The sequence below is a fragment of the Bos indicus genome, chromosome 20, assembly GCF_029378745.1.
Source record: "Bos indicus isolate NIAB-ARS_2022 breed Sahiwal x Tharparkar chromosome 20, NIAB-ARS_B.indTharparkar_mat_pri_1.0, whole genome shotgun sequence".
NCBI classification, from domain to species: domain Eukaryota; kingdom Metazoa; phylum Chordata; class Mammalia; order Artiodactyla; family Bovidae; genus Bos; species Bos indicus.
Genome location: NC_091779.1, coordinates 31,609,685 through 31,635,310, shown reverse-complemented (window position 1 = coordinate 31,635,310; position 25,626 = coordinate 31,609,685). Strand labels below are relative to the sequence as shown.

Here is a 25,626-nt window from a genome sequence, read left to right as displayed (position 1 = left end):
CTAGTGTCGCCTGGGAAGCCTCTGTGGCCTCAGGTCAAGCCCAAGTGAGTCTTCTCAAGTCTTGAGTTTTGGAGCTACTCCTGATCTATAGGCAGTCCTTCACTTTCTACTACTGTTCATTATACGTACTTCTCTCTGCATCAAGGTAGTTTCTTTCTTACATATCATCACCCTCTACAGATCTGTGTGCCTCAGCACTCCCTCTGTGTGGCACAATCAACAGCACACACTGGCCTTTTAGAGAGCGGTGGCGATCGTGGATAGAGCGCCATGAAGGCCTCAGAGATGCTTCGAGAGTATACGGTGATGGGGCTCTGCCTGCCAACCCCCAAATGCTGCATACCGCCCCTCTATTGCATGAGAATTTTTGCACCTAATCATGTTGTTGCCAAGTCCCACTTCTGGTACTTTGTGTCTCAGTTGAAGAAGATGAAGAAATCCTCGGGGGAAATCGTCTACTGTGGACAGGTGTTCGAGAAATCTCCCCTGCGAGTGAAGAACTTCGGCATCTGGCTACGCCAGGACTCCCACAGCGGCACCCACATGTACTGGGGGTACCAGGACCTGACCACCTCTGGCGCCATCACCCAGTGCTACTGAGACATGGGTGCCCGGCACCGAGCCCGGGCCCAGTCCATCCAGATCCTGAATGTGGAGGAGACCGCAGCCAGCAAGTGCCACTGACCAGCGGTCAAGCAGTTCCATGACCCCAAGATCGAGTTCCTGCTGCCCCACCGGGTCCTCCGTGGCCAGCACAAGCCACGCTTCACCACCAAGAGGCCCAACACCTTCTTTTAGGTGCAGGCCCTCTGTCCACAGGTCTGCCCAAATAAAACTTAGTGGGAAAACCTAAAAAAAAAGAAGCGAGGGCCCCTTATCACTGAATCCTCAATGCTTACTATGGTATCTGGGTCAGCTGTTGTCACTGACCTTCTCACCAGCTTCCAGAAGTGAGGAGGACTCTATGGACAAATACTTCTTCTCCACTTTCCCAGTTAACTGCTTATACCCAGGGCCCACCCTCAGCCTCAAGTCAGGGGTCAAAGAGCCTCAGGGAGATCAGAAGGACTCAGAAGCAGGAGGAGGAGCCCTGATGTCTATCAGCATTTGCCAAGAAACTACTGTTTTCTCCACAATTCTAAGAGCTTCTGATGGACTGTCTCCAGGAATCCTCAGAATGCCTAAGACTATTATGATTTCCCTTTAACAGAAAGTTACATAACCTGCCTAAGGCACACACGAGTAGTTGGTGGAGGGGCACCCAACACAGGATCAAGGAGAGAAACAGGGAGATGAGGAGGGGATTCCTTCTTTGGTATGAAGAAAACTGAGAGCAGGAAGATGCTAGTGCCCCACTTCTCCCCCTCCTCATCCTGCCCCCTACCCCCACCCCCTTCCCACCTGTCCCACCCAGAGCCAGGGGCTCCCTGCCTCCCTCTCCGACAGGCCCAGCTGCAGTTTCCCTGGCTTATTTTTCAACACTCAGTGCGAAATGGGTTAACTACATTCAAAGGGGGAAAAGAGAAGGAAACTGTGCTTTGGCACTTAACCCCAAAAGCATTCTTCCAGCCAATTTTCCATGAATAAAGTCTTAGACTCAGTCGTGTCTGACTCTTTGTGACCCCATGGACTATAGCCCACCAGTCTCCTCTGTCCATAGGATTCTCGAGGCAAGAATACCAGAGTGGGTTGCCATTTCCTTCTCCAGGGGACCTTCCCAACCAACGGACTGAACCCGGGTCTCCTGCATTTCAGGAGGATTCTTTACCATCTGAGCCACCAAGGAAGCCTTCCATGAATAAAACTGGCCCTTTAAACCTCCAGTTTTCAAAGAAAAGAAAAAAGTACCATTTACACAGTCACGGAAAAGACAATCAACAAGCCTGACACTCTCAGCATGCTAACTCTCGTTACTTGCTAAGGAACCTCAGGTTCATGAACTCTTTCCTCGGGAACATGGAACACCTCGTTCTTGTCAAGTCCCTGGTGACAAGGAGGAGCCACAGCTTTCCTCACAGGGAGCAGCCAGGACGGAAGCAAAGCAGAGCCCTCATCAGCCTGAGAACCCGGCCGACACCCCTCATGTCCCCGGTTGTGCTGGTGTGTCTGCTGAACAACGGGTACACTGTTGTCACCTCCTGGGGCTCCTCTCCCCACCCTCCCAGCTGGATCACTTCTCTATTGTCCACATTTAAAAAGCTCAGTCGGGTGGATGGAAATAGCAGCTCCCCGAGAACAAAATCAACTAGAACAGCCTGTGTTCCAAACTGAACTTTCTGCTCTTTCGGTTTCAATTGCTGTTCAGAAAGGAACTCACAATCGCCACCTCTGTCAGGTTTTGGCTTTGCAAAAGAGCCCACAAAATTCATTGAAACCTTCCCACCTTCCCAGAGGCTCAGGCTCAGCCATGGGAGGAATGTTGCCAAAATATGTGTCCCTTTTCCTTTTCCTTAAAGAACTGGTACTCAGGGTCAGCTAACAAAATGACTTAGTTTGAAATTCTTCTAAAAACCACATCAGAATCACGGAATCTCGGAGTCCTTTTAGGATGTTTTGGCCACATGTTTGCTGGCATTTAGAAACATCAACAAATCTTCTCTGACCAAAACCAATTCTTTTCATCCCTCTGACTGAGAATTTATTTCCATTTTTCCTAACAATCCCAGTGGAACTTCAATTTGAGACTGAGCTACAATATTTAGGATGAAATTTCTTGTCCACTCTTGGTCAGCAGGTGCTCCCTCAGTGGGCTCAGGGAACCAGCAAACCCCTGGGGCTTTTTGGGATCTGCCTTCAGCCAGTCACTGCAGGAGAGGGGTCACCAATGCTTAGGGACAGGAGTCCTGCCACACCCATGCCCACTTCTACTCCCTGATGGAGACAAACTGAGACGGGAAAGGAATCATCTACTGCAGGAGCCAGTCCACATAGTTTATCTTCATCTTCAGTGTTCAGAATGGTACCCACACACACAGCATGTTTGCCAGACCCATAAAGCTGCAGCTCAGGTTTCACTATTTAAGGAGCAGATGTCATGTCCTATTTTGTTTCGTGGTTTATCATATTTTGCACGGTTGCAGCCGTTTTGCCTCCTCTGAGATGACAGAACATCTTGAGCTGGTGTGACACATGGGTGGGGGTGCCGTGGGAGTCTGTCTCTACTCCTTACTACTATGTTATTGACAGCACCTTTTAATGCTATTAGTAAAACAGTCTTTACTGACGAGGAGACCACGTCGCTGAATATTGAAGGACCAAGGGTCTGCATTTCCCTGGCAGGACCCTGTCAGAAAAACAGACAAGAAGGCATCAATTATCAATGTGGGTTTTGGTCCAGAGGCTACTGGTGCATAGAAGTCGAACTATGTGTGAGGATTCCAGCTTCTAGATTGTTTCTGAGCTGTCATTTTATTTTCACCTGGACATGATTCTAAGCCAGCGCTTGTCTTCGTCACACTCTCCTGGAGTTACCACTGACTTGCGTTCTAGAACAGGGCTGCGGCTCACCCATTTTGTACCTGCAGCACCTCTCAGGGTGCCTGGCACAGTGCAGGGCACTGTCAGGGGTGACAGGTCAGCTCCCCACCCATCCCCGCCTTGCTCTGTGCCTGCACCAGGAGGGCTTCCTTGCCTCCGGCTTCTGGATGGATTCCACCCCTGGAGCACACTGGCAGGAAATGGGAGGGAAGAAGGAAAGGGGAGGAACAGAAATCAGAGCCCCTTCCAGCCCAGCTTTGGTCTGGCAGCAGCTGCGTCCCTCTGCTGAAGCCACGCAAGCAGCTTCTCCTTTGGCTGCAGCTCTCACTAAATCTCAGCAGCTCTCACCAATGATTACTCCCTCCTTTTACTCTGCAGGCCCAGGGTGAAGGCTCCCTCCGCTGCTAGTCTCACCAGCATAAGGGGTCTGGGTGGCGCTGCTGCTGCTGCTAAGTCACTTCAGTCGTGTTCGACTCTGTGTGACCCTATAGACAGCAGCCCACCAAGCTCCGCCGTCCCTGGGATTCTCCAGGCAAGAACACTGGAGTGGGTTGCCATTTCCTTCTCCAATGCATGGAAGTGGAAAGTGAAAGTGAAGTCTCTCAGTCGTGCCCGACTCCCAGCGACCCCATGGACTGCAGCCCACCAGGCTCCTCCGTCCATGGGATTTTCCAGGCAAGAGTACTGGAGTGGGGTGCCATCGCCTTCTCTGCTGGGTGGCCCTACCCATACACTATTTGCAAAGTCGGGAGTCAGTGAGTTCTCACACGCTGAGTGAAATGTGAAGAAATTTCTAGAAGCACTCCAAACAGTACTCCCAAAGTCCACTGGGGAAACTGGGGCTGAAAGAAATAGGCAGAACTTTAATCCCTGATCTTATTTCCTTTCTATGTATTTTACATATTGGATTTCCAGGTAAGATATAACAAATAATTTTTAATTTAAAAACAATTGAAAACCATGGATGTATTATGGAATGTAAATAGTTTGACATTAGGGTTCTTGTCTATCTGGTTCATTGAGAACCCCCTAAGTTTGGAGGAGGGTGGGCACGGAGTAGGCTTTTGATAAATATCTGTTGAGAAAAACATAAATGAATAATCTATTAGCCCACTGAATCCTCACAACAGCCGTATATGAAAAACAAGGCGCGTATTTTCTCCCACACTTTCCTAGGAGGAAACCCAGCCTCAGAGACTTGACCAAAGGCAGGTCACCCATGCCCACCAGGAGCTTGGTCTCAGTGGTTTATTAGGAGTAAATGTACCTGCATGCAGGGGCTGCAGTGTGTTCACATCCTTTCTCTTACCCATATTAAAAGGTGCTCAGAAATGAATAAACAGCAAAGATGACTGAGAAAATTCAAGTATTTCATGCAGTGGAAGACTAACAAATCTAAAGTCAGTACCTTGGTATAACATTAAAATCAAAAGTCTTTCAACCAACTTGAAGGCACCATTGTGGGCTGATGTCACCCCCTTCACCAGGCCTGGGACACAGGTCCCCTAACTGCAGTGCTGTGACCTCTTTTTCCAGATCCTATAGGTCTGACGGATGTCTTCTTTTCTTCCACACACTTTCTTCTACCCTCAGATTCCCAAATATTTAAGATCCAGAATCTACCCTCAGAATATCCCCTCCCTACCCCAGTGAGAACTGCAGAGCTTCCAGCTCCTCCAGGGCATCACCCTGCCTTTTCCCATGTCTTCTCAGGCCACAGAGAAGAAAGTGGAGCCCAGCGGCCAGAGTGAACACAGGAAGCGGAGGGGCACGGACCTCAGTCTGCGGCAGAAAGAAACCAGACGTCCATCCAGGGAAGGCAATCTCAGTGGGCAGACCATCAAGCTGTTCCTTTAAGACCCCTCAGGCAGACCATCACGCTGTTACTGTAAGACCCCACCCGCCTCAGGTATAAGCAAAAAGAGAGCTGAGTGGGGGTGGGGAGATACAAGCATTCCTGGGTCTGTTATCTCCTCCCCACCTGGAGGGCTCTCCTTAAGCCCAGGACTCACTTTACTCAACCTGAAGCAGGAGGAGGCTATCTGATGTGTGATTTCAGAGGAATCGGAAAATCCTCCCCGCCAGAAACCCCACCAACTTGAGGTTTCTTTAGTGTTAATCACCTTCCTTTACAGTCTGTTACTAAAGAGAAGAACGAAGTTAACAGGCAATCACGCAGTGCTGCACTGGTAAAGGTGCAGACAGAGGCGGCTTTGAACCTGCTGGAAAACTGGGGCTTCGGGTGCCTTCTTCAAGAAGAAAAGAATGCTTGTCCAATTAGCAATGGCATATGCTAACATTCAGGTTTCCAGGTGGCACCAGCAGTAAAGAACCTGCCTGCCAATGCAGGAGACGTTAAGAGATGGGGTTCCATCCCTGGGTCGGGAAGATCCCCTGGAGGAGGACATGGCAACCCACTCCTGGAGAATCCCATGGACAGAGGAGCCTGGTGGGGCTACAGTCCATGGGGTTGCAAAGAGTCAGACACAACTGAAGTGACTTAGCATGCAGGCACATGCTAACAGTGACAGGAAAAACAAGAAATCTCTCAAGCTACTCCGTGATTTGAGGCCCTTCCCTGTTCACCACAGACTAAAACAACACAACTCGGCCAACACAGCAGCCGGACTGGGATGACTTATTTCATCATGTCCCTTCCGTCCTAGTGGCTGTCTGATATTCATCCTCCAACTTGGGGCTTGTGGGAGATGGAACAAAAGGCAGTTGTGAAATATGGATGCCAACACAGTCCCAGTTCATTTGAGACAATCGTGACCTTAGATGTTCTATTAGAGGCGCCCCACTGCACACTATATCTGATCAGAAGGTGTGTTTTCAAATGAACATGTGAAACAGACACACAGGACAGACTGGTGGTTGCCAAGGGAGAGGACACTGGGGAAGCAATGGAGTAGGAGGCTGGGGTCAGCAGGTGTGAAGTTTTCATATACAGAATGGATAAACAAGGTCCTATTGTATGGCACAGGGAACTATATTTAACATCCTATGATAAATCATAATGGAAAAGAATATTAAAAAGAATGTACATATATGTATAATTGAATCACTTTGCTGTACAGCAGAGTCGGACATGACTGAGCGACTTCACTTTCACTTTTCACTTTCCTGCATTGGAGAAGGAAATGGCAACCCACTCCAGTGTTCTTGCCTGGAGAATCTCAGGGATGGGGGAGCCTGGTGGGCTGCAGTCTATGGGGTCACACAGAGTCGGACAAGACTGAAGCGACTTAGCAGCAGCAGCAGCAGCTGTACAACAAGTTAACAAAACAGTGTAAATCAAGTATACTTCAATTTGAAAAAAATATTGATAAAAAAAGGATGCACACTTTAACTTTTAGTTAAGAAAACAGTCATGATAAATAGCCTTGGGAAAGCAAAGTTTTTCTTTCAATCAGGAAAACAGATAGGACTATGGTCTCTGCCTTTCACTAGCTGGGTAACTGCACAGCTCAAACTCTCAACAACAATTTTCTCAAAAGCAAATGGGGTAATGCTAACTGACTCACAGGGTGGTGAGGAATAAATCAAGTTAGATAAACTACCTAAGGCTGCTATTAAAATGCCTGGGACATTAACAGACCTTCAACAAATAGTAGCTTTGAAACAGAATGTAATTATCAGCCAGAAATGGATTCTGGTTTAATGGTAAACCTGTAACCTGCCTTCACTGGTCAAGCTGGCTTTAACTGCGGCTAGGAAAAACTTGCAAAAAAAAAAAAAAAACCACAAAACTCCTCCAAGTGTCACGTAGCCTAATTGTTTGCCAAGTTGTTTTTCAGGAACTTTTTTGAGTCAGCTGTGTCTAGTTTGAGCTTGAGCCAGTCAGGACTGGTTAAGATCACCAACCGTTCAACTGGCTATTTGTGTGTCCACTCCAAAAATGATGACATTTTGACATTAGAGGGTTCAAAATTCACCCTCAGAAGATGCTACCATCAACATTTTCTGAACATGTAGCCCAGGGGAAAGGCTTTGATTAGTATCATCTGTGCAGGACAATGATTGCCTCACCTTTTCTTATTTCCAATCACCTTCCCCCACACTCCCCAGGGCTCAGCTTTATCCCATAGATATCCCGAGCTCCTTGCCTTCCGCAAGGGGTTTTGAGATTTGTTTTCCATTTTCCCACTTGACTGTCTCGTGAGTAAACCCTTTCTCTGCTGCAAACCTCAGCATCTCAGCGTTTGGCTTGCTGCACATCAGGCAAAGGAATCTGGTTTGGTCACAGCTTTTGCTGTTATTTGGGTGTTCAGAGAGCAGGAAAGTGTTCTTCTGGGAGAGTTGTATGGATGGATGCAGGGAACTTAGGTACAGATAGACCCACTGCACTGCCCTGGAGAAGTTCAGGTGACAAGGAGTGCTGGGAAGGGTGAGAAGAGGATCTTAGTCAGCACAGGAACATGAGGCTCCAGGGACCGGAAGGGTCTGGCTCCCAATGGCGAGGAGAGGAATCCATTTGGGTGGAGCCCAGAGCCCAGCTGTTTGTTTCCTTCCTTCCCCACCTACACCCTGCCCCTGGCATTGCTGACTCCCACGTGAAGGTTACTGAAGCCTGCGGGGACCTCAGCTCAAGGCCAGGTGGGCCAAAGAGGAGAAGGACATGCTGAGGGAAGACGATGGGGACTCAGAACAGGGCCTCCAGCTTTCACTCCACCAACTAAAGCCCAAAGGACAACTCGAAGGGCGGTCAGACTTGTCCCCAGTCTGCCTCAGGCACATCGTTCATCTACATGCGCAGTTTATCAGAGTCCAGCCTGCACCCATGCCTCCAAAATCAGCTTCCCCCTCCACTACTTAACCTTCCCCTCTCCCAGGAGCTTACAGATGCAATGCCTCCTTCCTCCCTGTGACTAGATGTGGGGGAAACTTGGCAAAGCAGGGGCCCGAGATGTGGCTGAAAACTTCACCTTGTAGAGGAGGACGCTGGTGTTCTAAAGGTTAGGAGAGTTTCCCTGCCACACATCCACGTGATGGCACAGCCTGGATGGAACACAGTTATCTTAATGGATTCCATATGCCGGCTGTGAGTACTTGTCCTGCAATCCCTGAGGAAGGTGACCATTCTCACAGTGTCCTGCAGGGAACACACTTCAAAGTCTGGAATCAAATCTGGACTCTAATCGATGAATGATCTTAGACAAGCAGCTGAACCTCACAGAACCTCAGCCACTTCACCAATAAATTAGCATAATAATCTTCATAGGTTTCCCTGAGGAGTAAACAGGAGAGTATCTAATATAGCTCGAGCATGCCCCCAACACTGGAGGTATTCCATGCTACTTACTACCATCATTAATTACGTTGTGGTTCAGTCATTGAACTTCAGATTGCTAGAGAAAGCTGGAGGGTGCAGGAACCGGAGCAAAGAGGACTCTTCTGATGAGGAGAAGGCCAAGGCCGGTTTGCTTCACGTCTTTGGTAATTCTGAGGCCCGCCAAACTTAAGGTCCCAGCGGGGAGGTGGATCCAAGCCAGAGGAGAACAGAGAGCTCTGACCTCTAAGTTCCTCTTGGCTGTTTGATCACGTTCTTTCTCAAGCATCTGACCTTGAACACAGGGGACTCGGGGGCGGTAGGAAGAGCGCCGAAAGTCACAGGCACAGCACAGCAGAGCTCTCCTTGGAATGGAAGCAGAACTCCTGGGACCTCAGCATCCTCACTGGGAATGCCAAGGGTCTAATAATGCCCATACAATGACTCAAAACTTTAAAAAAAATATGAGAGACGAGCAGAAGAAAATTAACCCTGAAAACTATTCAATATCAAATGACAGCAACTGATTCTTTGTCAACAGTCAGAGAGCTAACAAAACTACAGCAGCTGCTGAAAGATGGTCTCTGCCCCACTGACAGGCTTTACACTGAAATTCCAGCTGCTGCCCTATTTATTGGCCACGATACACTCACACATTTTTTAAATTAGTGTCCTAAATTTACCCAAAGTGCAAAAGGAACTTTCTTATGGGTATTTTTTAAAGGGAGGATTGGAAGGGGAAAAAACCCTCAAATTTTAAGGACCAAAGCCAATTACTTAAAAATCTTGAGTGTTCAATTAGAGAAAGATAACCTGACTTCACTCTAAAAATTGTGAATTCAAAATTTAGCCCTTTCAATAAGAAAAGATTAGAAAGAGAAGGGAGCACGTCTAATATTTAGCTTTTCTCAAGGCATAACTCACACCTGGAAATCATTAAATGTCAAAAACGAGAAAGCATTTCATACAATACATGTGGGCTCAATAAACCATGTCCTTGGGTCTATTCCTGCTCCTCTGTACAAAGAGCACAAGTGTGTGTGCGTGCGTGAGTGTCTGTGTGTGAGAGAGAGAGAGAAGCTGAGGACTGCATTTGGAGCACTCCTATGTCTTACCTCCCTCTACTGGAGGAAGAGCACATATGTGTGTGGTGTGTGCATGGAGTGGCTAAAGGTGGGGGTGGAAGTGTGGGGAGGTGGGGGCGGGCCTGGGGGAAGAAAGAGTGGAAAGCAGAAAGCCTAGAATTTCTGTCCCAATCCTGAAGTAAATCTTCTGTATGATCTACCGCCAGCTTTTGATCAGGTCCCAGCACAGGCAGGAGCAGCAGACAGGCCAACTCTGACCTCACAAAGGGGAACTTCAATCTAAAAATGCTAATCAAACATTTTCTCTGCAGAATCTGCCAGTAAAGACTTCTCTCTGGTATAGACTTAGCTATGAATTCATCTCCCAGTGGTCAGGGCCCTCTCTCTGAGGCTACTTTATGATCTTAGGTTACCAGATAGTCAGGCATTGGAAGGGTGATAATTTTGAATTACCAGGGCCCTAGACTTGATTGGCACCAAACGACCCAGAGAGACTTCTAAGCAATAGAAAAGTAATCTAAACCAGTGAGCCTTAATTTGGGGTCTTCAGATACTAAAGGCTCCTTTGAATGTAGTGAAAAAAAAAAGAAAAGAAAAGGTCAGAGATATTTAAGACTGTAGTTAAAAAAAACCCACTGTATCTTCATTTGCCTACTTTAATGCTACAAACACTTACTAGACTCCCAAGGATTTTTCACTTTTAGCTAAAGTTATGTCAATTCATTTTAGTTACATAGGTACTTTGTGACTCACAGGTAATCCAATATTTTAAAAACACAAACATAAATAAGAGTGGTTCCTTATACAATAAAAGTATTCCTCACTTCACCAAAATATTCAGTGTTTAAAAATTAGCCTTTTCATATGGATCTCACCTTAGCCTTTTAATATACATTGAGTAACAGTAAATTTATAGTTGTAGTTGTACCAAATCCCTTGGGAATTGTATATTCAGTTTAGTTCTGACACAAATGTTTTAACCAAAGGATGTTCTGGGAGGCTGGCTAGCATCCTTTCTGAATGTTGAGAATTTTAATAAGGATAAAATCTAAATCTGAAACTATCCTGTCTCTGCATGAGTAAATGTACATCCTCCTCCTCCATTTTTAATAGTGATTTTTAAAAATTGTATACATACAAAAATTTGTGCATAATTAATGTGTACAATTTGAGTTTAGTGATAAGCGTGTGTATGTGTGCTAGGTCGCTTCAGTTATGTCCAACCCTTTGCAACCCTATGGACTGTAGCCCACCAGGCTCCTCTGTCCATGGGACTCTCCAGGCAAGAATACTGGAGTGGGTTGCTATTTGCTTCACCAGAAGATCTTCCCCACCCAGGGATCGAACCCACGACTCTTATGTCCCCTGCATCAGCAGGTGGGTTCTTTACTACTAGCGCCACCTGGTGATTTTAAACGGTGATAACATGTTGTTGTACTCAATTTTTTTTCACGTAGGTTTCTATTGCATAAAGTCAGGTATAGCCATAGTTTGTAAAAACATAGAAAGAGGATGAGGGGCATTGATGGAACCGATGTCATCTATCCCCTCCCCCCATTTCCCTGGGTAACTGAGATTTGTTTTGAAGCCACTTCCCAAGCAATTGGATTCTACATGAAGTGGTAGCGGTTGGTTCATGGTCAGCCCAGGAGACGTCAGATTGTTCTTTGTCCTTTGTTGATACATCAGCAAGCTGAAAATTGTACTGAGTAGTGGCTTTAGCATGTTATACATCTGGGCCAATGAGGACTGCAGTCAGGGTGAACCCTCCTTGTTTACATAGCAGTGTCTCTTTCGCTAGTGACCCTGCCTGCCAAAGGAGCTAGAGGCCTTGATTTCTCAAGAGAAGATGCTACATATGGTAGATCTAAGCTACTTACTTTTCCTTGTAAGTAATGGTTTGAAAAAAAACCCTTGCAAATTTTTTAATATGTAGCTTTAAAAACCTCCTATCTGAAAAGCAAAGTTTTCTAATAGCATTTATTAGGCAGCTTGCTGTAATGTGTTTAGTAAAGGAAACAAGGAAGTGATGGTTCTTAATCAAAAAAGCACAGTAAGAGAAAGAATGTACACCATGTCCCGCCTATTTCACAGAATAGCAGAGTTCTTGGTCTTTCCTGGGACTTCACAGTTTAATTCAACAGGATGATTGCTATGTAATTATAAAACCCTGCTGATTTATTTAGTATTCTCTTGAAATCTGGAGAAGGAAATGGCAACCCACTCCAATATTCTTGCCTGGAGAATCCCAGGGACAGAGGAGCCTGGTGGGCTGCCATCTATGGGGTTGCACAGAGTCAGAGACGACTGAAGCGACTTAGCAGCAGCAGCAGCTCTTGAAATCAGACCTTGAGTTAAGCACCGGGCACAAGGAGTCTATCTCAGAGATTATGCCAGAAGTAGGAGCACGTGATCTGAGAATGAGACAAGGAAAGAGGGAGAGTCCAGGTAAGGGTGCATTACTTGTCTTTCTCTCCACTTTCCTCTCTCTTTTAGGTCACTCTGTGGCCAATAGCCATGTGACTGAGCTTGGAAAAGGAGCCTCCAGTCAAGTCCTCAAGGGCTGGAGCTGCAGCTCACAGCTTGCCTGCAGCCTCCCAACAGACCGTGAGCCAGAACTACCCAACTAAGTCACTCAAGGATTCCTGACATTCAGACACTCCACTGCTGCTGCTGCTTGGTTGCTTCAGTTGTGTCTGACTCTGTGTGACCCCATGGACTGTAGCCTGCCAGGCTCCTCTGTCCATGGGATTCTCCAGGCAAGAATACCGGAGTGGGTTGCCTTGCTCTCCTCCAGGGGATCTTCCCAACCCAGGGATCGAACCCAAGTCTCCTGCATTACAGGTAGATTCTTTACCACTGATCCACCAGGGAAGCCCTCAGACACTTTGTGAGATGACAAGTTTGTTGTTTTAAGCTGCTAAATTCTGGGTTAATTCGTACTGCGGCAATAGATAACCAACACTGTTCATATTAAGTAGAGTATTAAGTGGTACTAAGATATCAAATTTTCAAAGAACACTGGATGACATGAAAAAGTGATGAGTACACAATATTAGGTGGAAGCAGCAGGAAGCAGTACCATCTGTGGAGTGTGTTGCATAAACGTTGCTTTCGTCCTATTAGCACATGTCCACCCCTGCTTTCTTCCACTAACAGAATTTCCCTTTCTCGTAGGAAAACAACTCCGTGTGTTTCCAGTGGTGCTGACTCCAACCCATGTAGGCCAAAGAAGTGACTCAGGCCAAAGTTTAAGTTCCTCGTTCACTTGGCACATCATCAAAGATGGACTAATGAGAACAATTCCTGTACTTTTTCTTCCTTGAGTCATTAAGGGAGAAAAGGACCTGAACTTTCAAAAGAAGTTCAAGATGGTAAGGGTATCAGATGCCCTGGACTGAGTAGTTCTCCAAGTTAGAACCAACCTTGGAATTTTCGGTTATGAAACAATAAACTTGGCTTAATTGGGACTGAGGTTCTGTGGTACAACACAATAGTATCTCAAATTTTTATAAAAATAAATAAAATTACTTACAAACAGAGAAAATGGTAGAATCTACCAAATGTTAACAGTGGTTCTATCTAGATTTGTGGTTTCAAATTAGTGACCTTGCTGCACCAGAATTTTTAAAACACAGATTCTCAGGCTTCATATTGGGAAACTTTTAACCCAGCAGCTCTAGATTAGAGACCAGAAATGTAGATTCTTAATAAGCTCTCCATAGTGATCAACAAACAGCAGTGGAAAGAAGTGAGTCTACAGGAGTAGATTATAAGTGAATATTTTTTTTCTCTACATGCATTTTCCAATTTTATGATGAACACGTACTATTTGGGTAATGAGTACATTTCTTCAAAGGACAACTTTTAGTGACTTGATAATGTTTAATATTTATTATTTACTTTCACATATTTGGCCATGCCAGGTCTTGGTTGAGGTGTGTGGGATCTAGTTCCCCGACTAGGGATCGACCCTGGGCCCCTGCATTGTGAGCTCAGAGTCTTAGTCACTTGACCACCAGGGAAGTTCCAGTGTTTAATATTTGACATGAAATTTTTTATTGCAAGGAATCAAAAACCCCATTGGTTAGTAGATCAGCACAAATAAAATACTTAGACATTATTTACTATGACAGTAAGCATTTTCTTAACTCTGATAAAGAATATGGTCCAGCTATTGGGGCAAAGTATACAGCAGATGGGAGCGAGAACCCAGCTCCCCAGGGCCTTTCTTATCTCTAAAGAATGTGTGAGGGCCACACCACTTCAGAGGAATCTTGAATTTTCTCACCTGCAGGCTACTATTTCCCACTAATGCCAGAAACACATCATTAATATCCTAACTCCAGCCCCTTCCCTACAAGACAAAGAAACTTCCACGTGACTATTACGCAGACTTACTATCCTTCCTGGTCAGATTTCATCTCTTTAAGAACCCATAAGAGTTCTGCTGCTACCCAAGGGGTTTCTTGCTAAGGGCTGTCCAACACCATCTCTACCATGTTTAAAGCTGTGCTTTGTCTACATGTTGATTTTAAAAATTGAAAACAGGGAATTCTCACACGGTCCAGTAGTTAGGACTCCACACTTTCACTGCCAAGGGCTCAGGTCAGGGAACTAAGATCCCACAAGCTGCACAAAAAAATATATATAAATAAGTTAAAAATAAATAAGGAATGTTTATATTGTTAGTCTTTGTAATACTGATCACTACGGAGCCACATAATGTCCTGGGATTCCATTTCCTTCTCCCATTTCCAAATGATTCCAAAGTTCAGATCTAATGGATCCTCCCTTCTTACAGGCTATTCATTCTTCAAGATCATCAGCATTTTTGTCTGTTTATTTGCTTCATATTTGGACCTTGGCTTCAGAGTGTGGCTTTTTTTTTCCCCAGAGAGTTTCTAAATACTCTTGGTTTTTTCTGAGTTCCATCTACCCCCTCATAGCCTACATATTCTGCCTCCATGTATCTCATCTCCACTTCCTTCTAGAACATCTTCAAGAAACTTCTCCAGAAATAGTGCAGGAGAAGAAAAATATCTGAGCCATTGAACGTCTGAAAAGTCTTCGATTTTGTTGACAGTAATTCATATTTGTTTGGCTATAAAAGTACAGCTTTGAAATCATTTTACCACTAGTTTGCTCCTGAACAGAAATTCTAAGTAAAAAGCTCTGTATATATAGCAGAGTTTATCCATTAACAAGATTTTAGAAGGAATGATGCAAAACATAACTGAAAAGCATCAGCACATATGCTAGAGGCCCCCAGTTTTCCTTGCATGTTCAAGTTCTTTAGGGAAAAAACCTCCCAGCTTTTATTCGGACGGTAAATTCCAGCCACCTGCTCTCAAATGGAGACGTAAGAGAGAGAGTATGAAGCCAGTGGGCACAGGCTTTTATAGGCAGACTCTTAGTACACACTGTGGCTTCAGCACCCCTCTCTACCTGCTAACAAGGGCACAGCCTGGGGGGTTGCCATGGCAGAAGACTCACTGTATCACTGCATTTTCGCACCTTGGGTTGCAAATTCTTCCTCTCTTATTTTCCCAACTTGCAATAGTAATTGACATATCTCATCTGTTGATACCTCCATCCTATTATCTTTACTTTGATTTGAATTTTTATTATTTGCTATTAGTTTAAGGAAGCAACGAGAAGAGACAAACATGAATCCTCTGTTTGCCATCCTAAATAAGAAGCTGTCTTCTTAGGAAGAGCTTTTAAAGTTGGCAAGAAATGGGGCAGCTACCAAAAAGCCTCTAATGACATCTTTTAATCAAGGGCACAACTCTCATGATTTAGAGCAAATGTGAGGAATCCTCTTTATGATGAAGATGGAGAAGAAGGCCAGGGATTAGTTCATATCTAGGGTCAGACATAACCACTCTAAGTCCATAAGAGGTGTTAGACAGTTCCAGCCACCCTGACCTGAGAGCCTGGGGCCTCCAAATTCCTGTTTAGATGAACAACCAGCCATTACACTGACCTCTTTGACTCCTTTAAGAAGGAAGAGAGGAAGTTTAAGATATTTGAGGATTTTCTCTACAGTTTATAAATTATTTCTATCTAAAAAAAGTATTATAAGCTTAAAATAGACTGTTATAACTATAAGATGTTTTGAATAAGCTTCATGGAAAATCACAAAGGAAAAACCTGTGGGAGACACACAAAACATAGAGACAGGAATAAAAGCATACCACGAGAAAAAAATAATCATCAAATCACAAAGGAAGACAGCAAGAAAGTTAGAGAGGAACAGAACTACCAAATAGTCAGAAAATAATTAATAAAGTGGCAATACTAAGCCTTTACCTATCAGTAATTACTTTAAATGCAAATGGATTAAATTCCCCAATCAAAAGACAGAGTGGCTGAATGAATTTTAAAAATAAGATCCAACTATATGTGCCTATAAGTTTTAGCTTCAGGACACATAGGATGAAAGCAAAGAGATGGATGAAGATATTCAACATAAATGATAACCCGAAGAGAGGAGGGGTTGTTATATTTGTAGCAGACAAAACAGAGCAAAGAAGGTCATTATATAATGAAAAAAGGGTCAATTCAGCAAGAGGACATAACAACTGTAACTGTATATGTACCCAGTGTCAGATCAGATCAGTCGCTCAGTCGTGTCCGACTCTTTGCAACCCCATGAATCGCAGCACGCCAGGCCTCCCTGTCCATCACCAACTCCCGGAGTTCACTCAGACTCACGTCCATCGAGTCAGTGTAGAAGCACCTAAATGTATGAAGTAAATATGAACAGGATGAAGAGAGATATACATAGCAATACAATAACAGTAAGGGACTTCAATACCCCCACTTTCAACAATCAATAGATCAGACACAAAATCAATAAGGAAAAGGGGACTTGAACAACACTCTAGACCCAATGTACCTAACAGACATATAAAAGACATTTTCTCCAAAAGCAGCAGAATCCAAGTTCTTCGCAAGTTCAACACAGTATATTCTCCAAGACAAATCATATATGTTAGGCCACAAAACAAGTATTAAATTTACAAATGAAATCATATCAAGTATCCTTTCTGACCAACATGCTGAGAAACTAGAAAACAATAATAAGAGGAAAAGTGGAAAGTTAACAAATTTGTGAAAATTAAACCACATACTCCTGAACAGCATTGGGTCAAAGAAGACATCAAAAGTCAAAAAATATCTTGAGACAAACAAAACTAGAAGGACAAGACATGAAAACTTATAGGATGCAGCAAAAGCTGTTCTAAAAGACAAGTCTATAGCAATGAAAAACAGACTGGAGGATCCTCAAAAAATTAAAAATAGAATGGTTATATGATCCAGCTATTCCAATTCTGGGTATTTATGAAAAAAAAAAAAATCCAGGTTAGGATCTTGAAGAGACATTTCTGTGTTCAGTGCATTATTCACAGTAACCAAGATATAGTGAGTGAAAGTCGCTCAGTTGTGTCCAGCTCTTTGTGACTATACAATCCATGGAACTCTCCAGGCCAGAATCCTGGAGTGGGTAGCCATTCCCTTCTCCAGGGGATCTTCCCAACCAAGAGATGGATATAACCTAAGTGTCTATCAGCAGATGACTAAAGGAAATGTCATGTATACATACATGGACTACTATTCAGCTTTAAAAAAAAAAAATGAAACCCTGCCATCTGTGACAACATGAAAGTTAAGTGAAACAAGCCAGACACAGGAAGACAAATACTCTATGATCTCACTTGTGGAATCCAAAAATGGTCAAATCATAGAAGCAGATAGTAGAATGGAGTTTGCCAGGGGGTGGCAGAAGGGGAAATAAGGAGGTGATGGTCAAAGGGTACAAAGTTCTAGTCATGCAAGATCAATAAATTCTCAAGATCTACTACACAGCATAGTAACTAACAACACTACAAGGCATGCTTAAAATTTCCTAAGAATGTACACCTTATAAAATTATTCTCATCCTCCCCAAATAATGATGATGATGATAGTAATAATAAAGAGGGCAAGAAAAAACTTTGGGAAGTGATACATGTTTATGGACTTGATGGTGGGTTTCACAGATTTATACTTAGCCCAAAACCCATCAAGTTGTATATAGTAAATGTGTTTGGATTTTTAAATGTCAATCATACCTTAACAAAAAATTTTTAATAAATAGATCATAAACAAGAATTTTGCTGGGGATTCATCTGTGATGGCTACTCTAAAACAAAGGGGTAACACTAGCCCTGGGGTAGGAGGGTCTCCCTCCAGGTGCATTAGGAGCTGCGCAGAGCAGGAGGAGCTGGGGTTGCAGAGAAAACTTGGGGAGAGCCGACAGTCCCAGATCTCCTTTGGCCTTCAGGGCTGCAGATGAAGACTAGCATGGCTCTTTCTATAAAGCAGCAGTCTCCAACCTTTTTGGCACGAGGGACCAGTTTTGTAGAAGACAACTTTTCCATGGAAAGGGACAGGGGTTTGACAGTTTCCGGATGATTCAAGCATGTTGCACTGATTGTGTAGTTTACTTCTATCATGATTACATCAGTTCCACCTCAGATCAGACAGTAGGTTATGGAGGTTGGGGACCCCTGCTGTAAAGGACAGAATGGTTCCTTCTGAGAAAATGGGACACAGGCAAACTGCAACCCAGCTTCAATTTTCCACAAACCCTGATAAGCCCTCATTCCCTCTCCTTAGTGATTAAACAAAAGAGGAGAGGGAGACACCTTCTCCGGTGGGGGCTCTATCTACATTTTTATTCATGCCATTTGGTACACATTTATATGTAACCAAGCAAGAAAATATCCAGAATTAAGTGGAAAAATCTAAATCCACAGATGACCCAGATATTGATAGAAAAAAGGAAAGTGGTAAAATTAATAATATATATGAGATTAAATAAGTCCAGTTTTGGAGAAGGAAATGGCAACCCACTGCAATGTTCTTGCCTGGAGAATCTCAGGGACGGGGGAGCCTGGTGGGCTGCCGTCTATGGGGTCGCACAGAGTCAGACACGACTGAAGCGACTTAGCAGCGGCAGCAGCAGGAAGTCCAGTTTGAATGTTTTCATCCCTAGTGTAATCACTAAAAATATATAACGTACATAATAACCAATATACAATTTAATATATAACCAATAATCTGTAATAACCAACATATAATATATTGTAAAAATAACATATAGCCAATAAGTCATGACTCAATGGACATGAGTTGAGCCAACTTGATCAATGCAAAGAAATAGAGGAAAACAATAGAATGGGAAAGACTAGAGATCGCTTCAAGAAGATTCTCAAGATACCAAGGGAACGTTTCATGCAAAGATGGGTTCAATAAAGGACAGAAGTGGTAGGGACCTAACAGAAGCAGAAGATATTAAGAAGAGGTGGCAAGAATACACACAAGAACTGTACAAAAAAGATCTTCATGACCCAGATAATCACGATGGTGTGATCACTCACCTAGAGCCAGACATTCTGGAATGTGAAGTCAAGTGGGCCTTAGGAGGCATCACTACAAATAAAGCTAGTGGAGGTGATGGAATTCCAGTGGAGCTATTTCAAATCCTGGAAGATGATGCTGTGAAAGTGCTGCATTCAATATGCCAGCAAATTTGGGAAACTCAGCAGTGGCCACAGGACTGGAAAAGGTCAGTTTTCATTCCAATCCCAAAGAAAGACAATGCCAAAGAATGCTCAAACTACCGCACAATTGCACTCATCTCACACGCTAGTAAAGTAATGCTTAAAATTTTCCAAGCCAGGCTTCAGCAATACGTCAACTGTGAACTTCCAGATGTTCAAGCTGGTTTTAGAAAAGGCAGAGGAACCAGAGATCAAATTGCCAAAATCCACTGGATCATTGAAAAAGCAAGAGAGTTCCAGAAAAACATCTTATTTCTGCTTTATTGACTATGCCAAAGCCTTTGACTGTGTGGATCACAATAAACTGTGGGAAATTCTGAAAGAGATGGGACTACCAGACCACCGGATCTGCCTCTTGAGAAATCTGTATGCAGGTCAGGAAGCAACAGTTAGAACTGGACATGGAACAACAGACTGGTTCCAAATAGGAAAAGGAGTACGTCAAGGCTGTATATTATCACCCTGCTTATTTAACTTATATGCAGAGTACATTATGAGAAATGCTGGGCTGGATGAAGCACAAGCTGGAATCAAGATTGCCGGGAGAAATATCAATAACCTCAGATATGCAGATGACACCACCCTTATGGCAGAAAGTGAAGAAGAACTAAAAGCCTGTTGATGAATTGAAAGAGGAGAGTGAAAAGTTTGACTTAAAGCTCAGCATTCAGAAAATGAAGACCATGGCATCCAGTCCCATCACATCATGCCAAATAGATGGGGAAACAGTGAAAACAAGTGGCTGACTTTATTTTTGGGGGCTCCAAAATCACTGCAGATGGTGACAGCGGCCATGAAATTAAAAGACGCTTACTCCTTGGAAGGAAAGTTATGACCAAACATAGAGAGCGTATTAAAAAGCAGAGACATTACTTTGTCAACAAAGATTCATCTAGTCAAGCCTATGGTTTTTCCTATAGTCATGTATGGATGTGAGAGTTGGACTGTGAAGAGGGCTGAGCGCCAAAGAATTGATGCTTTTGAACTGTGGTGTTGGAGAAGACTCTTGAGAGTCCCTTGGACTGCAAGGAGATCCAACCACTCCATCCTAAAGGAAATCAGTCCTGGGTGTTCATTGGAAGGACTGATGTTGAAGCTGAAACTTCAATACTTTGGCCACCTGATGCAAAGGGCTGACTCATTTGAAAAGACCCTGATGCGAGGAAAGATTGAGGACAGGAGAAGAAAGGGACAACGGAAGATGAGATGGTTGGATGACATCACCGACTCAATGGATATGAGTTTAGGTGAACTCCGGGAGTTGGTGATGGACAGGGAGGCCTGGTGTGCTGCGGTTCACAGAGTCGTAAAGAGTCGGACACGACTGAGCAACTGAACTGAACTGCACTGAAAAATATCTCATAGCCAATAAATCACGACTCAATGGACATGAGTTTGAGCAAACTCCAGGAGATGGTAAAGAACAGGGAAGCCTGGCTGCAGTCCATGAGGTCTCAAAGAGTCAGACAAGACTTAGTGACTTCACTCATTATCAGAGAAATGCAAATCAAAACCACTATGAGGTACCATTTCACACCAGTCAGAATGGCTGCGATCCAAAAGTCTACAAATAATAAATGCTGGAGAGGGTGTGGAGAAAAGGGAACCCTCTTACACTGTTGGTGGGAATGCAAACTAGTACAGCCACTATGGAGAACAGTGTGGAGATTCCTTAAAAAACTGGAAATAGAACTGCCTTATGATCCAGCAATCCCACTGCTGGGCATACACACTGAGGAAACCAGAAGGGAAAGAGACACGTGTACCCCAATGTTCATCGCAGCACTGTTTATAATAGCCAGGACATGGAAGCAACCTAGATGTCCATCAGCAGATGAATGGATAAGAAAGCTGTGGTACATATACACAATGGAGTATTTCTCAGCCATTAAAAAGAATACATTTGAATCAGTTCTAATGAGGTGGATGAAACTGGAGCCTATTATACACAGTGAATTAAGCCAGAAGGAAAAACACCAATACAGTATAATAACGCATGTATACGGAATTTAGAAAGATGGTAACAATAACCCTGTGTACGAGACAGCAAAAGAGACACTGATGTATGGAACAGTCTTATGGACTCTGTGGGAGAGGAAGAGGGTGGGAAGATTTGGGAGAATGGCATTGAAACATGTAAAATATCATGCATGAAATGAGATTCCAGTCCAGGTTCGATGCACGATACTGGATGCTTGGGGCTAGTGCACTGGGACAACCCAGAGGGATGGTATGGGGAGGGAGGAAGGAGGAGGGTTCAGGATGGGGAACACATGTATACCTGTGGCGGATTCATTTTGATATTTGGCAAAACTAATACAATTATGTAAAGTTTAAAAATAAAATAAAATAAAAAAAGACTTAGTGACTGAACAACAAGTCAATAAAGAAAACAATGGAAAATTAAAAGTATCTGAGTATTCCAGAGGAAGATAAGAAATGGAGAGAAATGGAACATAAAACTTATGGGCCAAATAGACAAACAGCAAAATGATAGATATAAACCTGATTATATCAAATTACATCAGTTCATCACCAAGGCCTGAATATTTTATGTGTTATGTACAACTTTGGCTTCTCTCCTTCCCTCACTATTGCTCAAATTCCAATCTGTATAACCAGTCACCTAGACTATTCAATAAGTCTCTAACAACTGTCCATGCTTCTCCTATTGTTTCTTCCAATCCACTCTCCTTAGAAATGCCACCGTAATTTTTCTGATGTGAATTTGACCATGTCTCCCTTCTGCTTAAAATATTTCCATGGTTCCCATTAACTTAAAGAAGACATCACACATTGAGGCATCCCTGACTATTCTGCCTTTCTGGAAAAAAGTAAAAGGGTCCCAAGAACACTTGTGTTACTTCGTGACAACAATTTCCCAAAGCAGTGCACTTTTAGAACAGGGGATTTCCACTTTGCTCTTTGCCTCTAGTTCCTGTTTCCTGCCTGGCTCTGGAGCCAAATATCAGTTGCTTTTTCAGCATACAGTATTTCAGGGCCTGTGAATGAGGGGAGGACTATTGCTCTGGATTTGTGTCACAAATAAAAGTGGTAAAAGACAGACAGAGAGGGCAGTATGTTTCAAAAACAAATGGGAGAGAGCCTATTCTTTCAAAGACCCTTCCTACAGATAAGTGTAAAATGTCAGCCTGCTCCCTTCCTTGTAAACATTGTCTGCCTGCCCCTGTGGGCACCGCTGCTTAACACAGCACACAAGGCTCTTAGTGATTGGACTTTTGTCTCAGTCCCCATCTTTGTCCTCCTCCATTCCCAGCCTGTGTCATTTTATGATGAATTTTTCATAGGAGGTCACCTACCCATCCACATCACTCTGTGCCTTTGTGCCTTTGCTATGCTGCTCTCCTTAATTATATGATCAATTCAGATGTCATCTGACCTGAGAATCTTCCTGGAGTGTTCTCCCTGAAGCTGGGTCCTTCTCCACCTTCCAGCATCTATTTAAAATTTTTTCTTTATATTGGGCAGACTATACTGTAATCGCCTTTGCATGTGTTTTCTTCTTGACTGGCTTATGAGTGCTTTGATGTCTTGTTTTTGTAGCTCCAAGGCCTAGCACAGGGAAAGACACATAATCTTCTAAGTGCTATTGACATGATATGAAAAGAAATCATTTAAACTCAATAAAATGTTAATGTATTTTGTTTCTGCCTCACGCCACCACAAACCTAAAAATTCTGAAAGCAGGCACTTTCGTAACAACACTTTACTAATTAGTATACTTTTAATTGGAAACATTTTACAAAGTTTCCTTATACCAATTATCTCATAACATATTTGGTTATGTATCCACCATCCTTATTCAGGGCGTGAGGAAACCGGCCCGGTCCAATGGCGCCACCTGGTGGCAATATTGAGAAACTGTTTGACAGCCTTGAGATTAGCCATAGAAGTGGGAAATGGTATCTGTTTTAACTCCTGCCTTCACAATGGCACCCCACTCCAGTACTCTTGCCTGGAAAATCCATGGACAGAGGAGCCTGGTAGGCTGCAGTCCACGGGGTCGATAAGAGTCGGACACGACTGAGCGACTTCACTTTCACTTTTCTCTTTCATGCATTGGAAAAGGAAATGGCAACCCACTCCAGTATTCTTGCCTGGAGAATCCCAGGGATGGCGGAGCCTGGTGGGCTGCCGTCTATGGGGTCGCACAGAGCCGGACACGACTGAAGGGACATAGCATTGGCATTCCTCTTCTAGGAGATCATGAAGAATCTATGGCTAGTTGAACCTGAACCTCTCCTGAAATAGAGTGAGGACATTTTTGTTTGTTCCCAAGGAAGAAAAGGGAATCCCCATACTGTGGTTTGAGAGCTGCGTATATTGGGAAGGTATGAGTGGAACTACATGGGAAAAGGGATAAACAGCTTTAAGACACAAACTTAAGCATCTTTTTAGATGCCCTCAACTACCTTCCTTTCTCCTTCTTAGTTGGTGTGCCACTCTGGGTTTTGGGTGAAACACCAGCCCACCAAGTATGGGATCTAACATCCTGAAAAGCCTGAGAGACAGAAGAAACAACCCAAGAGCAAGAGTTAGGCTCCTGAAAGGGGAAATTTGACCAGTGAAAAACAGAGACATCAGGGAACCTGGCAAATAAACTTCCTCTTCATTCTTCAGCAGACCTTCCAAGGTGTGGTTTCTCCCCAACTCCAGCTGGAGAACTAGTCGAGTCCCACCGTGCTGGGTCATCTGCTGTGTCTTCCCCACTCACGCGAAGGCGGAGGCAGCACATCCCATCACGTTGTGTACTGTCTTCCTTCTCCTGTCTTTTCTTCCCTCCTAATCACCAGAGCTTGCACAACCCAAAGGGGCTGTTGGCATCTAAACTCCGGCTTTAGCCTTTACTTTCTAGAGAGCCCAGCTGAAGACAGGCAATGTGTTTCTTAACTCTGTCCCCCTCTCTTTACACCTGTCACACCTTTTTTTCTTTCTCTGTGACATTTATGGAAGAAATTCCATCATCATTTCCTATGAAACACTCCAACATTCTTGACTTATTTAACTACATACCCAAAATGCCACTTTCTAAATTAGTAGTTAGAACTGAATCTGGATTCAATTCAGGCTTGAGTCTGAGTTTTTTTGGCAAAAATATCTAATAGATAGTGCCGCATATACCTACTATGGATTCTCAGGTGACTCAGGGGTAAAGAATCCTCACCTGCCAATGCAGAAGATATGAGTTCAATCCCCGGATTGGGAAGATACCCTGGAGAGAAAATGGCAACCCACTCCAGCATTCTTGTCTGGGAAATCCCATGGACAGAGGAGCCTGGCAGGCTACAGTCCATGGGGTCACAAACAATTGGACATGACTGAGCATACATGCACACCTATTGTGTCACTTTAAAAGGTACATTTTGTCCAGTTGTACCCTTTGGATAAAGTTAAAATTGATTAGCAATTTCAGGCCAACCCATTTATTACAAAGTTCTCCATCAGACTTTCACATGATGGCTTTAGGAGCCATTGATTGATATTGCCTAGCTCCATTATTTTATTAAGAATTACAAAATGGCACTATTGTAATTCTAACATTCTACTTTTACTAGTGGGACTTCTTATAAAAGAAGGAACACTTTCTTATCAACTATTTGCTTACCCTGAAACTTGGCTTGAGAAGAGAAATCAGGATAAACATTTATCTACCAGTTTTCTAAGGGGCTTGCCTGGTGGCTCAGACAGTAAAGAATCGTCCTGCAATGTGGGAGACCCAGGTTTGATCCCTGGAGAAGGAAATAGCAACCCACTCCAGTATTCTCACCTGGGAGAGAGGAGCCTGGCGGACTACAGTCTGTGGGTTCGCAGAGTCAGACATGACTGAGCGACTAACACTTTCACACTTTCACCAGTTTCCTAATAATTATTTGGTGTGCTAAAATCTTCCAATTTTTTTAAATGAGTTCTTTCATAATATCATTATGAATTTTCACCTGTTTGATGTATTTCAATCCATTGGCAGTTAGATAAAGAGGAATCAGCAGAGGAGATTGAATTCAAGAGCCATCAGAAAAGTCAGGGGAAGTTGGTACACAAATATTCAGCCAAGTAAAAGTATTTCAAGGGGGAAAAAGTAATCAGCTGAGTCAAATGCTACAGTGAGGCCAAGTAAGATAAGGACTTCAGTTCAGTTCAGTCGCTCAGTTATGTCCGA

General features: G+C 43.7%; 1 pseudogene; it reads left to right on the top strand.

The window, feature by feature from the left end:
* Positions 1-270: 270 nt before the first annotated feature.
* Positions 271-843, top strand: LOC109574774 (large ribosomal subunit protein eL20 pseudogene; annotated as a pseudogene).
* The last annotated feature ends 24,783 nt before the right edge of the window (positions 844-25,626 follow it).